Source organism: Haemaphysalis longicornis, unplaced genomic scaffold (genome assembly GCF_048455015.1).
Source record: "Haemaphysalis longicornis isolate Haplotype H1 unplaced genomic scaffold, Haemaphysalis longicornis Haplotype H1 scaffold_5, whole genome shotgun sequence".
NCBI classification, from domain to species: Eukaryota; Metazoa; Arthropoda; class Arachnida; order Ixodida; family Ixodidae; genus Haemaphysalis; species Haemaphysalis longicornis.
In genome coordinates, this window is record NW_027526385.1 from 54,130,205 (window position 1) to 54,147,220 (window position 17,016).

The window sequence follows — 17,016 nt, forward strand, 5'->3', positions numbered from 1 at the left end:
AAGCTTTCTCTCCACAAATATGTTTGCAGCGTTAATATCGGAATAGAGCTCCTCTTTATTTCTGCTAGCACGAATGTTTAAATTAAGAATAAATTACGGTACATCTTCACAATCAAACATCATTGGGGTAAATACACGCCCCTGCGGTACCCCGCCCTCACGTGAGCGTGGTCCGCATTTCGCAGCTGAACGCGTGGTCAGCGTTCTCATTATGGCGCTACTTTGTTTCCCAGCCGCGCAAGGGGTGGGTACGCGTGAATGCATGCACCACTACCCTAAGTTTAAACCTATCTTTTAATTAGGAGCATCATGCAATTAATCACACTTACTCATCCCTTTTGTTAGTTGAACGATGCTCTGGCCGCTCTGAGTAGATAATTGGGTAAAGTAGTGCCTCGGGCGTTTATTCTTCGTGCCGCTGAATCGTCTGCAGGCAAACAATTCCCTGACTGTGTAGCGATTCAATCATACACTAGGCTGCCTAAGTTAATTACTGTGTATCAAGGGCCTTTTAATAACGCCCCTTCAAAGACAACACCGCATTCATTGAAGCTGGTGAGTGAAAGAGGAGACTCCAGGCCATAATTAAACCCCCAATTGTAAGAATGTAGTTATCGCACTAGCCCCGTCAAGTGTGCTTGGTCTTTTTTAGATACGCAAGAGTGGAGTGGTATTAACGCCTGAGTGATTAAGAGAGCACCGATATAACAATTGCGATAATTTATGGGATTGCAACTACATGAATCACGTTATAAACGCATAATGGTCAAAGATGCGAATGGTTTAAACATTGACTTCCAAACATGTGGCAAATAACAGTGGGGTTTATATTTTTTCACGCACATCGTACAAAGGTTTAGGCCACGGTAAGACGAACCTGGAAATCTGGGATATGCGTATTTTTTATGAGTTCAAATCCCTACATTTCTTTCTTGGACGATGAATTGTCTAGTAATCTTGTTCTTATTCCTGCCCTAATTTATGTAGGACTTGTTTTCAATTTTTGCCGGATATATGCTATATCTACAAATGTGAATTTGTGTACTATTACTCCCCAGCACTGTTTCTTGTAGATGAACTGATTTTTCTGTGTTGGCGTCTTTACTCTCATATGCAGAATAAAAAAAACTGGCCATGTTATGATTATGTATATATAGCATATATCAACATTTATCGCTCTTGCGAAGGTCAGAAAGCAGATTGGTAGTATGTAAAATTATTACATAAATTGTTAGGCTATATACGACCAAATTAGATTAGATACCACAAAAGGAGTAGTTATGCACTCAAGTCTCACTTACACGAAATGTGTCATTTTTTAAGCGTAAATCCCATTGACACTTGGAACTTTGGCAGATTTCTCTGGTTTGCTTCAAATTTTCTGCTTCCTAAAGCATTTCCCTTCACATCCACGCTTGCGCGTACATGTGTGTTTATATCTGAACATTTATCGCACGTGCTAATATCAGAAAGCAGATTGGTAGTATGCTAAAATCAGTGCATAAGTAATTAGACTGTATACGACCAAATTAGTTTGTTTACCACAAAAACAGTAGTTATTCACTCAAGTATCAGTAGAACAAAAAGTCTCATTTTTTAAGGTGTAAATGAGCCTGAACAGTGTAGCAACTTTGGAAGAATTCTCTGGTTGGGTTCACATTTCCAGCGTCTTGAAGCATTTCCCTTCACAGCCACGCTTGCGCGTACATCTGTGTGTACGCTTGTGGGCATATAATTAATATGCGTGTATGGGTTAGCTATGCCTCTTTAATTGCTTCAACTTTTCCTGAGCTTGCAATGTAAGTGATCGGGATAAATATCATTCAGAGTCAATATATTGTTCGAACTATTCTTTTTTGCTAACACCAACCACACGAGCATCTATAATTCACTTTCATCTTTCCACCTTAAGAGAAGATGGTGCCACTGGCTATTTTCCCCGACTAACAGCTATCACAATACCAAGTTTTAATTATTTCCTCCCTTATTTACCTTGCAGTTTACCGCCCAGGGGATTGACGCATGCCTGTGACATGGCCAATGCATCAATATCTGTTTGCGCCCTCGGTAGAATAAATCTCTCCAGTCTTTGTAGCTGTTTTCTGCACGACGCAATTTCCTACACCGAGCTAAGCCACCGCGGCTCCCCCACATCAACGGGCTTCCTTACGGCCCCCGGACACGCTGCCGTCATCCCCAAGGCCCCGCTGCATTCCGCATCCCTCTTCCAAATCACGCCATTTAGGAGTCTTGCCAGGTACGCCTGCTCTCCACTCGTTTCGTCGAGTGTCCTCTTCAGCAGTCCACCAGCGACACCATTTCTCGCCTTTTTGGGTTTCCCGCTTTTCATTCGCCCTGATTCTTCGCCTACGGAGTCTCAGCGACGGCCATAGCCGCGACAACTCTGTTAACGGTGATGCGCCCTCCTTCGCCAGCGGGGTTAATTGATTGACATGCGAGGCCAGCCACGGACGACAGTGCGCTATAGATAGGAGGGCAGATGAGGCTGTTCTTTCGGAGAAAACCTCCTTCTTAAACGAACCACAGTGTGTCAGTGGCATCAGCCCCATTGCCACACGATGCTCCATTGTGTTGATATGTTCGCTTTATTGAGCGCTTTTTTGTGTCAAAACGTTGCGCTGACTGAAAATTTATGCGACTTTCGAGAAGTGTTCAATCAAGCGGTTTTGTTGGGATAATGGGTCGCCTTTGAGGAACTACAGTGGGAACGCTAGCTTTTAGGGAAAGGGACCAGGATTATTGAGGCGTAAGCTCTTTCACTGATGGTGGCAGATTGGGGGGTAGTCAGAAGCGAGGGGTGTTTTAAGGCATTCATTGGAAGCACGGAATGGATATTTTTTTCGTATCCTTTTTGAAGTGGTGGCCCATCTCGACTGCTATGAATATCACATGATTCTTTTAAGTTTTTTGGAAAGGCACGACTGCTTAAAAAAAGCCAAATGAGTATTTTCGTGTGGGAAAAACATTTCGTCCAAACCACTAAGAATTAGAACAAAATTAACATTGAGTAAACCTTGAAGTGACACAGTTTCACAGCCACACAAAATTTTTATAGCGAACCTTTCCTGGTCTTACTGATGGCAGTGTCGTTACCTAAAACGCATTGCAGTAAAGCCAACTTTACAGAATAGGAGAGCACAAGATGATGATGGTAATGGTGTTGATGATGATAATGGTAATGATGGTGATAATAATAATAATAATAATAATAATAATGATGATAACGAAACAGAAAACGATTCCTGTGGCCGAAATCGAACTTTGGTCTCTCGCGTTATAAAGCCGACATCTATTCGATGGCGTCATTACGGCACTGTCGAAGCAGTTTTGATTTTAAAGCGAATGTGAACGCTTCACTTTGAATCCGGAGGATGGTTGGGGGTGCGCAGAGATTCTGCGTGATAGATTGGCTTGCTGTCGTTGGATTTTGGACTTTGACTCGCAAGAAGTTTACACTTTGATCGTTAACGCTTGTACTTTGACTGCGATGAGTGTGACTTTGGAACTTATCCATTTCATTTTTGCCCGCAAGAAACCTCCGCATTTCGAACCATCGGCATCGTTAGATGAAGGGTATTTGAGTTTTGTAACAAGGCTGTAAACATGATCTGTGATGGCATTGTTTCGCAGTATTCGGGAAGAACAAGGTAGTTGTATTTTTTTACGGTGTCACGACAACGTCAATAATATCCGTAATATTACCAGCCAGTTAGTACAAAAGTAGAAAATGCCACATAAACTTTTCTTTGTTTTTTCCCGAATGATAAGTATATAGGGAGACTTTTGCTGATCGCAAACCAAGCGCAATCTGTTAATGTAGTTTCATCCAGTTCGAAAGGAATAAGACGCTTTTTTAAGCTAAGGCTCCATCAGAGGGGGGTAAGGGCTCCAAACGTTCCCGCCGGTGACTATGCAGATACCACGCGCTAAGGTCTCACGTGTAAATTAAAAAACTCCCAAATGGGCATGTATGACCACAAAGAAAGCTTGTGCTCTACGCTGGCAACGGGATGAGATAACGCAGTAGGTAGCACGGGGGTGCTGCTGTACAAACCCGGATTCAAATGCGATCTTGTATGTTTTATTTGCTCTTTACATCAACAGCTATATTCATGACTGAACAAAAACAACAACAGCAACAACGACACTTTTTTAGCAGTAAGGGGGACTAAGGCTACAGCATAATAACAAAACACAATCTACTGCAGTGATATCTCCTAAGGCAAAAGGGCCCTTTACATAAAAAAATTTGAAACAACTCTCATGTCGATAACTGCTAAGAACTATTTCGCTTCTTTATATAAGGCCAATGAAACCATGAGTTGTAATTTGTGTTACAAAATGAATCAGCCCTACCAAGTTGATTTGGTTAAATGAACGATTTCTAAGGTCTCAAACGCCATGAAAGTGACCTAATACAATGTATGCGTTACTCATTGTTTGCAAGGCAATTGTTTACGCGTGAAATAGAACTGTAAGGTTTAGTTTAACGTGTCAGTGTCTCCATGCCTACCATCACCAGCCATCTTCTTTTGCACCAGATCTGATAGAAATTACTCCCCGTCAATCAATCCTTCCAACACGTCCATCATACCTGCCACGACGTCCAACATGGTTTCCAGAAGTACATTTTGTGTAGCTTTAAACCCATATAACATCAGCTTGAGAAATTTATTTTGAAATGTTCTTGAGGTTACTTGCCAGCCTCCGCCACTACATCATTACCCGGCTCAGTGATGCAAGTGCGCAGGTATAGTGATCCGGAATAAAGTATGCAGTATGGCTAACTGCTATGTCGATCGACATGTATCCTTCCCAAGCAATTTAAACAGCCAAATGATTTCACAGTACTAACGTATCCCGGTGAACATTGTCCAGGTGAGCGGGCGGGGTGACACAAAATTCATTTGCCAGCCTTTCATCCCTGAGAGAGGCCATCCACCGTTGTCCTTCGTAGCTGATGCGTCTGCGTCCCACATGTAGTGATAAAAAGGCTGTATAACAGGCCGCATACATGCGTGACTCCGCAAAGCTCGCTTTGCCCCACTCTATTGTAGTCGTTGCATGATAGAGGCTGCTTTGTTTAAAGTCGGCAACTTACAATGGTAGTCGCCTTCAAATGACGACTCACTGTTTATGCTGTAATTTGTGCTAGTCGGGCATGCACCATCATGACAATAGCCTGTTGTCACAACTGTCGCTCGCGAATGAGAGGAAGTGAGAGAGGACTAACGCGGGCCCCCTCTCTTCCTCCAGCAACAGCCGTATGCGACGAACAGAGTCCGGACCCGGCATTACCCTTTCATGAACTAAACATAGCATGGCGGGCCCGGCATCCCTCGGGGAGAGTGACGCTCAGCGGAAGCGAAGTCCGCTCGGCTGCGATGTGGGCGTCGCTTTCCAGCTTCTAAGCGGCGGCCTTCATTAGGAAGACTGTACAGGCCGCGTAGAAGCTCCGCCCCTCGTCGCCTCCTTCCTTCTTCCGGTCTTTCCCTTCTTAATCCCCAATTTCCGCGTCGACCATCGAGAAAACGTGAAGACTACGGCTCGGTAATCAAAGGGTGTAAATTAGCCCGACTTGTCCGATGGAAAAAAAGAAAAGGCACTGCGGCGACTTCAAAGTGACACTGGGACATCGTTCTAATTCCTCGATTTGGAGGAGTGAACGAAGATATAAAAGGTAGAAGAAACGGTTGATGAAACGTTTCCGGAACACAAACTACACTAAAGAAACATGCGGATATCTTAAGCAACAAGTCTTTCAATCTATCCTAGAAGCGTTCGCATCACGTTCCTGAGTAATTAAAAAAAGGATTATTATCATTCAGCGCCATCTCTCCCCCTTTCTTTTGGTTTGTTTAGGACTGCTTCTAATTTATAATTCCTATAAAATTATGCACAAGTGATTAGCAGGATCGTACCGTACGTTGCAATTATCTAGAGCTTCCTATTAACATGCCCTCCTATATGTGAATTGAGACAATGTTGCACAACAAAGTCCCCCTTCCATCTTTCACGTCATGTCGACGCCCACACGAAGACGAATGAATGGGATATTCACGTGGACAGCTTGAGTTAAACACGCTCCTCAAAAGCAATTCGTTTTCACCGCATTCACTACACCCATTACGTACTTTTTTCTCTGGCTGAATATTCAGAGTGTAGCAATAAAAATTTTGTTCAAAATAAAAATAAACAAAATCTAAAGCCTTCACACGTATCTTGTGGAATGCGAGACGCCATAGTAATTCAAACCAAACTCCACGGCTGCTATGAAGAAAGCCGCGATACTGAAATGGTACCTTATTTACATATTCTGTAGTGATGTAGCTGATTCTAGATGCTTGTCTTTTACGAGGAAGCAGATTTGCCATTGCTTATTATAAAATGTCCTGCCTTAAATGTGAAACGAATGTTTTTGATTTCAACTTAGCCTCACTGGTACGCCGTCTGTTGCAGATTCTCTGATAAATGCTTAGGAAAGTTAGAAAAAAAAGACACTCTAAGAATTCGCTTATTTTTGTTGTGACTGTGAACATTTAGTAATTACTTCTCTGCATTTCATATTCAGCTGCCTGCTCCTCATTCCCTCTATCACTTCCGCCTTTGTTTTATGCGAACATTCTTAGTGTGGACCATGCTGCATTGTTCAAAAGCTTTGGCCGCCTTTTTTGTCGGTTGTACACAAACATCGCTTGCGACTGCAGTGCCAATGACCATGCAGCGAACGTTCTCCGTCACTCATACGCCAAGCCTCGCTTTCCTTCCTGGATGCGGAAGAGCGGAGGAGCCGGATCATTCCCCATTTGGCTATCTGCTCGCCTCTTCTACCGCGCATGGTCTCCATCGTGGAGGTGGAAGAGGCGAGCAGGTAGCCAAATGGGGAAGGATGCGGCTCCTCCGCTCTTCCGCATCCGGGAAGGAAAGCGAGGTCTTCATCATCCGCCGCGATCTCACTCGGTCTGCCTCGGTAGGGAGCGCCAAAAAGCAACCGCTGCCCACCTGTTCAACTTGGCGGCTGCGCTGCGGAGAGAGTGTTCGCCTCTCGGACGGGTACTGCAGGATAACACAGAAGCCGCTGCTCCCGCAAGGCACCGCGCCACTCCGAGCATCGCGTGTGCGCTAGCCCCGAGCTCAGACTTTTTTTTTTCGCCTCAACCCTTTCAACCGCTACAGTTCGACAGGGTACGGCAACTGGACCGACCGGCAACGTCGTCGTCCTTGTCGTCGTATTGCGGAGCCACAAAGGGCCGGTCAGCTGAACCTCGTTGCTGCTTCCCGAATCTCTGCAAACTTCGTTGGTTTCTTTCTCCTGCGCGCATTCGTGCTCGTCGCCGTCTTCAGGAGGCCATAAACGCAAAATACAACTGTCATCAATTTGGATATCTAGCCTTTGGTAACTCCCTCACCTTCATTACAGGAACAAAATACGTTTCTGAATGCCCAACAACTCCATAATGATTGAGCAAAACTCAAATTTGCGCTACAGCGACATAGTATGGGTCAGCACTAAACACGCCTTTATCAGTAAGTTAAAGGGACCCTGCAACGCTTTCGACAAGCGCTTTCATCTTTCCTTCGCGTCTGAAAGCACTGCGAAAGCTATAGTTATCGCCAGTGCGGCACGGCACTGTGTGATTTGCTCATCGCACCAGATACGTCCTCCGTTTCTACTTTGTTATTGTGGCTTTTTCTTAAAGTTGGTATCGAAAAGCGTTCGTTGCTGCAACTGAAGGGAAACCGGCCAAAAGCCGCTGCATGGCGTTAGTGACGTAATTCGAGCCGTCGAAGAACGTCAAGACCGGGAAAGAGAAAAATCTTTCGAGCGAGTTCCCAAGTTATCTGATGGGCATAGAGCAGTACTTTTTGGCTGAAGTACTTTGCGACCCCTTTATCCAAGTACTGCGTGTGTTGGGTGACTACGTTCTGAAAGCACTTAGGATCTCAGAAAAATTTGAAAAAAGTGTTGCAGGGTCCCTTTAAGAGCACGCTATGATAGAGGCGAAGAGCAAAACCGCCCGTGTGTTCGACATTTCGGCGCAGGTCAAGCATCCCCAGGTGGCCAAAATTAATCTGGAGCCATCCACTACGGCGCGCCTCATCGCCTGCGTTGCATCGGCACGTTTAAACCCTGCAACCAATTAATCAATAAGAGCACATAAGCATAAGTGATACCACCAAACGTAACTAGAGCCCGCCCTACAAATCCCCCAGTCATGTGTCTTGGCAGTGGCTCTGGTCGGCAGCCGGCAATCACGGAAAGAAGATTCTGTGAAGTCATAGAAACACCGTCGAAAGTGTCTGTGGAGTCGCCATAGGTTCATAAGTGTTCCATATTATCTCTGTTGTTTGTTGGAAGTTGCGATAAAATCGTTATTGTTGTTATCGGGACACGCCACTCTTTCTAATGAAATAAACTTGTGTTTTGCCTTAAAGGAGCCATGAAGAGAAAATGCAAGTTGGTCTTATTCGAAAGATTTCGTGTTTTATAGTGCCCCCAGCGCTTGTCCGGATACAAACGGTGCTTTATTCACTGAGAAATTAAACAATTTAGGTTAAAATTTTGATTTTCCCGCTCAATCGTGCGTTTTCGTGGTCCAAGTGACATCACTGAAACCGACCGCTCTGCAGCCTAGAGTACCTTCATTCACGCATCCGCCGTACAGGGTAGAGACACGTATACGCTGGCGCCGCCATTTTCGGTTGCTCGCTCGCCGCCGAAGCAAGTCATTATGTCAAAACCGCGCTAAAATTATCGCCGCAACGCGGTTTACTGAAGAAGTTTGAATCATATTGTCTGTTTCGCGTTGCTAGGTCTCGTGGGAAACGAAAAGAATAACGCGTTGAGCCCGTTGGCCCAATTGCGGCGGCACGGGACCGTTCAAAGGTTGTCTCCACCCTGTACAGCGGTGTTGGTTTGTTGCCGCGTTTCTTTACGTTCCGTAACCTAGATGGCGCCACCATACCGTGGCAAGCGTTTGGTTTGTTTTTGCCCGCATTTAAACCTGGCTTGTTTTTGTTCTGGGAGAAAATATTCGTTCCCTGAAACAGTGCTCGCTCGACAAATGGGGTCACGTAAGACACCGTTGCTTGCGTCAATCGGCCAGTGTCGTCTGAGACAACCCCAAGCCCCGTAGTGCTGTGCAGCGAAACCAAGCATGCTGTGCGCAGTACGAACAGCAGAACGCATCAGTACTTCTATGTTTACATGTGCTTTCGTAACTTCCACTGTTTGTCCCATCATTCTTATTGCTTTGTAAAGAATGTGCCCTAAATTTAAGCGCAAATCGCTCGTTCGTCTAGTTTGTAAGTTCTACCTAATTTGCGTCTGCTTCTGCCAGCCTCCGCCAATCGCAGAGCTTAGCTCATGTGACGACATAGGTTCTGTTGCGGGAAATGAGCTGGTGGGTCGCATGACCATTCCCGTTTTTCCTAATTATGTAGCTTATTTGAGCGAAGTTTACGTTAAAAGTGGTGTCAGTATGATTCTAACGAGACAATCTTTTGAATGAACCAAACTTGTGTTTTCTCTTCATGGCTCCTTTAATGGCGCCTGCTGTATAAATATTTAGCGTCTCGACAGTTCGACGTGGTTTTAGTTGTTGAGAGGGCCCGCGCGGTGCCTCAAAATTGGGCAACTTCGCGAAATGAGGCAATTCGCAATACGAGCAGGTCACCATATGTACGGAAGTTGTCACGTCGACAAAACTGCCAACGTGCAGCCACTACCGGTACAGTATGTTGTGTCTCTCGAGCTGTTTCCCAATTTACTCGAGGGAAAGGAACAGAAAAAGATGGAAGAAAAAAAGAAAAAATGGCGGCATCTTTACTGCGTGGATGATGGCGAGGGTGCGGAGCACGTGGGCTCGAAATGACATCCCAGTTGCGCCCCGAGTGGCATCCGATTTGCGCCCCGACCGTCATTCGATTTGAGCCGTGAGTTGCACCTTGATTATCCCTAAATCGCTTGATGGTGGTGTGCGCACGGATGGGCGCGGACGGATATTGGGAGGTCCTAATGTACTCCGCACTGCTACAGGCGAGGGAGTAAGCCGGATGACTGTCGGGTACTAACTCGCGGTCGTGGCCCAATGGGTAAGACGACTTGCACTAACTATGCCTGGTCTACCAGACAGGCTCCAATCCTGCCGGTGCCTGTGTAATTTTTTGCGATTGTAAATCCTATGCGCACGGAAGCGGACGGACATTGTGCTATCCTAAGGTACTCCGCACCTAAAAGTAATACACGCAAGCTATGTGAGTAAACATGCTCGTGATGTTTGCGCATACATGCTCAAAAAACTCTGGTAGGCTTTAGTAAATCTGTCTTGCCCACGTTTCAAGGTTACAAAATATCCAATTGACCGCCATATAGTTTTGTAGTCAGATCCGTGCTCGACACACATTAGGCAATATCTTAGGGATTAGGCCTTACGTCTGTATTCTTGAGGTCCTTGGGATCTGCCGTCTAATGAATCAGAATGTTATTGCCGTTTTCCAGGCTATGGGCACTTTTGGAGTCTTCAAGCATTCCGAAAATAGTACAACAAGAGTTTTCGGTACAATATATTCTCCCTCCTTCAAGATATCCACGGTTAGGCTGTCGCCACCTGCAGGTTTTCCTTCTTTCATGCCTTTTTTGAGCCTTCCCAACTTCAACTTTAATTACTTGTGGGACATCGCAAGTTCAGCTTGTACTTTCAGCAGTTGATGATGATGATTTTGGGTTTAATGGCGCAAGGCCGACAAAGGCAAAGAGCGCCATGACAATGATGAAAGAGATGATAAAGATTTGTAAAGGAGGCACTAGTTTAAAAAACTTTGCTCAGGGGGTTGGTGTATAGGGCCATAATTAAAGCATAGTGAGTATACTAAGATAAATGGTGTATAGGTTCATATTAAAACAGTGAGTGCAAGCACCTAAGGTGTAAAGTCTCAGGTTCCACCACTGTTTTAAAACACATAATGAACACAGGTGAGGTTATGGTCTATATGATATGTATTTTAAAAAGTCTACATCTGCTAGGTAACTAAAAACTTTTTTGTATGGGAACATTGGATGGTCTGATAAAAATAGTGAAGGGTGCAAGGGAATGTTATATGTGTAAGCTTCATTAAAATGACGTTTCCTTTCAATGATGCACATGTCACACTCAATAAGCATATGAAGGACAGAAAGCTGACCCCCACATCGATGGCACTGTGGCTTGTTTGCGTCTGTTAAAAGGTATGAGTGTGTGATGTGTGTGTGGCCAATTCTAAGTCTGCATAAGGCCACTTCTATTGATCTAGCATGTTTCTCAGAGGGAGGTTTTTCAATTTTAGGTTTAATGACATGTAATTTGTTGCTTATTTCTTTATCCCACTGTTGTTGCCAGTGCTCTCGCAGCTTCCTTCTCACATAAGGTTTGAGGTCTTCATATGGAACCAGCTTAATATCTATGATTTCACGAAGGGCAGCAGCTGCAGCACTTTGGTCAGCAGCTTCATTTCCAGCAATGCCACAGTGGCCCGGAACCCAGCACACTGTGACAGCAAGCTTGAGACTATAAGCCGAGTACAGAGCTCTTAGAACAGCATTAAAAGTTGGGTTTTTACTAGCCTTCAGAGATGAAAGCTTTGTAACAACACTCAGTGAGTCTGTGTATATAACTGAGCTCTTATTTTGTTTTGGAGAATGTGGTTCAAAGCTAGCAGGATACCATATGCCTCTGCAGTAAATATACTAGTGTTCGTGTTCATTGTTTTGAACAAAGTGAATATGGGGCCACTTGCAGCACAAGACACCGCTGCAGAAGTCTTCGAGGCATCTGTGTAGAATTCAGCTGCCTTGTATTTGTCCCTGAGTGACAGAAAGTGCTGAGTAATAACAAAGTTTGGCACATTTTTCTTTTGCAGTTCTCTGAAAGACATGTCACACTGAATTGGGCAAATGTCCCACGGAGCAACCAACTCATTAATGGAGGTGCAGTAAACTTCAGCAGTAGGAACTTGTAGGTCCTTTGAGAGGCGTGACACTGCCAAAGGGAAGGGTGGTGCTATGGATGGTCGATTTTCAAAAAGTTTATTATTAGTGTTATTTTTCATAATTGCGTTCAAAGGGTTTTCCTTCATAGAAGTAATCTTTGCAGCATACATCAGAGCTGTGTTAGTGCGCTGGTACTCCAAACACCACTGATTAGATTCAACGTGAAGGGATGGAATGGGGCTTGTTCGATATGCACCTGTTGCCAAGCGAAGCCCCAAGTTGTATACTGGGTCCAACATTTTCAGTGCTGTTGTGGTTGCAGACTGGTATACAATGCATCCATAGTCAATTCTTGACCTTACTAGGCTATTTAGAAGTGAAAGCAGACACTTTGTGTCCGTTCCCCATGACTGATGCGATAGTACGTTTAAAATGTTCATCGTTTTCAGGCATTTCATTTTTAGTAATTTAATATGCGGTATAAATGTGAGTTTGTGGTCAAGTAAAATACCCAGAAACTTGTGTTCATTTTTTACTGGTATGGGCTGACCTTGTAATGTAATACAAGGAGGGGGATAGACACCACGCCGCCTGGAAAATGCCACAACAGCACTTTTGTCAGCATTAAACATAAACCCGTTTTTGTCAGCCCATGTAACCAGTCTGTTGACACCTAACTGGATTTGGCGTTCACATATCAATAAATTACAGGACTTAAAACTAACTTGAATGTCATCAACATAAGTGGAGTATGAGACAGTTCGTGGGACAACATTTTTTAGTGAACTTATTTTAACAAGAAAAAGTACGCAGCTCAACACTCCGCCCTGCGGTACACCATTTTCTTGAACAAAGGTTCTAGACAGCACATTACCCACACGAACACGAAATGTGCGATCAGAGAGATAGTCCTTAATAACGTTGAGCATATTACCAGTAAGGCCAAATGACTGCAAATCTAGCAATATACCGTATCGCCATGTTCTATCATACGCCTTCTCCATGTCAAAGAACACAGAGAAGCAGTTGCTTATGGATGAAGGCGTCTTTCACATATGATTCAAATGCAACCAGGCTATCTGTAGTTGACCTTCCAGACCTGAAGCCTGTCTGATTTTTGTCTAACAGACCATTAAACTCGAGAAAGTACAATAGTCGCCGATTTATCATTTTTCGAGCAGCTTACATAAACAACTCGTCAAGGCGATGGGTCTGTAACTCGCAGCAAGACAGGATTCTTTTCCTTCTTTTAGAAGCGGTACAACGATAGCCTCTTTCCATGTTCTTGGAAAACGACCTGTTTGCCATATTTTGTTAAAGAGAGAGAGTATTGCATGCAGGGTTTCACTGTGTAGGTGTTTGATCATGTCATAGCTGATTCGGTCAGCTCCAGGGGCTGACGTACCACATGTCGAAAGTGCACTCATCAATTCAAGCATGGTAAATGGGGCATTATATCCCTCATTCGAGCGTTGGTTCACACGAAGGGGCTGACGCTCTGCTGCCTTCTTATGCTGTAAAAATATTTGTGTATAATGTGAAGAACTGAATACATGTTCAAAGTGTTTCCCAAGAGCATCTGCTTGATGTTTTACTGAGTTACCCACACTACTTACAAGGGGAATAGGATGACTCTTGTATCCTTTTAGCTTCTTTATTCTAGTCCAGACTTTCCTACAATCCGTATAAGAATTTATAGATGATATAAACCTGGTCCAACTTTCGTTTTTTGCCATACGTCGCGTACGCTTCCCTTTAGGTTTTGCCTGCTTAAACTTGAGAAGGTTGTCGGCCGTGGGATAGCGGCGTAAAAGTGCCCATGCCTTGTTCTGTTCAGACCGTGCACGCGCGCAGTCCTCATTCCACCATGGTCTGGGTTTTGGGAGAGTTTTAAAAGTAGTCTCTGGAATGCTTTTCTGAGCAGAGTCAAGAATGTGGGCTGTAATCAGTGAACTTGCTGCTTCAACATCTAAATGGCATATTGTTGTAGGGGGTAGCCTGGAAAGTTCTTTGTATGTTTTCCAGTCAGCTGCTTGTAATTTAAATGTTGGAAGTGGTTCTGTGCCTTGAGAGTCATTGTTTACAGCAGTTAGTTTTGCAGGAAAATAATCACTGCCATACGGGTTGTTAACTACACTCCATTCAAGCATAGGCAGTAAGATTGCAGAGCCAATTGCAAGGTCTATTGCTGAGTATGTGTGGTGTGTGGAATTGTAATATGTGGGGCGTTTCTTATTAAAGATGCAACATCCGAATGTCGTGAGAAACCTTTCAATGAGCCGCCCTCGAGCATCGGCTCGCACAGATCCCCAGATGGGGTTGTGAGCATTAAAATCACCGGTTATGATGTAAGGTTCAGGTAGTTCATTGATTAGGTTTTCAAATTCGACGTTGGAAAGGCGATAGTCGGGTGAAATGTATAGAGAGCAAACTGTCACTAGTTTGCCAAAAACTATGGCTCTGACAGCTACAGCTTCGAGTGACATCTGTAGCTGGAGGTACTGACAAGCCACAGATTTTTGGAATACTATTGCCACACCACCAGACGGCTGGATGCAATTTTGTCTGTCCTTACGGTAAACAATGTACTGTGTTAGGAAGTTTGTCTGTGATGGGCGCAGGTGTGTTTCTTGGAGACACAGTATTTGTGGTTTGTGATTGGTGAGGATGTCATAAATATCGTCTAGATTTCTTAACAACCCCCTACAATTCCAGTACATAACACTTTCAGCAGCCATGAGAATGAGCAAAAGAGAAAAAAGGATCATGTTCTGGATCATGTTTTTTCCCCTCTTTTTAGCAGGCCGTGTTTCGGGGCCCTTCTGAGCAGGTTCACTTAGGTTTTGGGGTCATTTCCAGGGGCAGCGACTTTACTGGCCTTTGGTTTGGTCGGCTTGCAACGACCTGTGGCACCGCGGCGCTCCTGTGATGCCTCAGGAGCAGACGTACTTGGAGAGACATCCATGGCCTCAACCGCGGTTTCTGAAGTTGAAAGAGTGTCAGAACCAGACTTTGTGCTAGAGGCCGTGGCCGCAGCACTGGGCACAGCTGGAACAGCAGTAGCCACAGGACCAGTCTTCTGCTGTTGCACAGGTGCCTGAGACGAGGCCAGGTCAACATCGCTGACCTGGACAGGAGTCGTGCTGGCGGCCTTTCGCCCAGCACTAGGTCGGAGTGCAGCAGCAGAAGCCACGGTAGCGACTTTCTGCTGCTGAGTGGGGGGCTGCGACGGGACCAGGTCAGCCTCGCTGTACTGGGTGCCCGCATCTACCAGACGACGCCCCACCCCCCGGCGAGCTGCGTCTGCGTGACTTTTGCCCGATAGCAAGGCATGCTTCAGGCGTGCTTGTGGGAACGTTAGGTTCTCAGTGACTTTCAGTTGGATTATTTCTTTTTCTTTTTTGAATGATGGACATGCGCGTTAGAAGGCAGAGTGTGGTCCACTGCAGTTTGGGCATTTCACTTGTTGCTTGTTACAATCGTCACTGGTGTGGTCAGTGCTTGCGCAGTGAGCACAGATGGATCGGCCATGGCACGACAAAGTTCCATGGCCATACTTCTGGCACTTGAAACACCTTCGCGGATTAGGTATGTATGGACGCACTGGACAGGAAATAAATGCAGCATGGACCGATCCGGGAAGTGCTGGACGGTTGAAAGTCAAAACAATGTATTTAGTTCGGATTTCCTCCCCTGCGTGACGTATAGTTATCCTCCGCACAGCTGTTACGCCTTGGTCTTTGAACCCTTCGAGGAGATCGTCTTCATTCTCATGAAGTAGTTCTCGTTCAGAGATGACGCCTTGGGTTGTGTTTAGGCTACGATGTGGCGTGACCGTCACTTTTAGTTTAGCCAGGGTGTCCTGTTTCAGGAGGTTTTCACTTTGGTTTTTTCTTTGTACTTCTACCAGCAGGTCACCTGAGGCAAGTTTTTTTGCATGGTAGTCTTTCCCAACGATGTTCTCGAGGCATTTTGCAATGAGGAACACCGATTTTTTGCTAGGGGTGCATTTTCTTCAGAGTGTACCACAAGGTATTTGTTAAAGGTTTCGACAGGTGGAGCTGCTCTGATGATAAGTACTTCGGTGCGGCCCCTTTTCAGGGACCGATCAGTTTTTCTTGGGATGGAAAAAGAAGCCATAAATACATGGTGTACATTCGGTAGCAAGGCCGGCCGCCCACCACCGAGTCCAACAAGGGAACGTGACATAACACGCTAGCCGTACCTTGCCACTATAATCCTATGGTCGGGATCGAGGGTGACGTCTTTGCACAGGATTAACCCTCGCCGCCTGGAAAAACTTGGAAATAAGGAAGAAATGAGATGACAGGACAGTGTTAGGAAAGGAAATAGGAAAGAGAAAGAGCTGAGAGGAGGACAGGAAAAGGCGACTGGCTGATTCCCCCCGGGCGGGTCAGACCGGGGGCACCGTCTGCGAGAAGCAGGGGCCGAAGTGGCGTGTTGCCGCTGCTGGGGGGCCGTAAAGGTCCAAAACAACCCCAACTTTGGCTCAGCCACCAGGTTCCCCTTTTCCCCGGACACGGCAAAGCCACGCACAGCCGGGACGTGGGTGGGTCCAACCCACATGTGCTCGGGTCCGTGGTGTTGCAAGACACCAAGTGCCTACGGCAGTAGGCACCCCTGCGGAGCTCGGGACCGTGGTGGCGCTACTCACCAAAACACCTTGAGTACACAAGGTGCCCCCTGCGGGGGTACTTTCAGCAGTTCCTCCTGGTCTAACAGCCTGGTGTAGAATATTTCTGCTACGTTTGTTATCTCGTCCAATTGTGCGTAATGTCACCGTGCTCGTATCTGAGGGCGTACTTCCTGTTTTTGCCAATGGTTAGCTTTCTTTTAGTTGCTTTCAAACTTCTCCCACTGCCATGATATATAAAGAAATGTCGTTTTTGTTTTTATTTTGTTAATAAGTTTCGACAGCTCGGCTTATTCAACCCGGTACGCCGTACATGCTTATTCTTACATTTGGCAATGAGTTAATTCGTTTTCTTCGTTAGTTTTCCGATTTG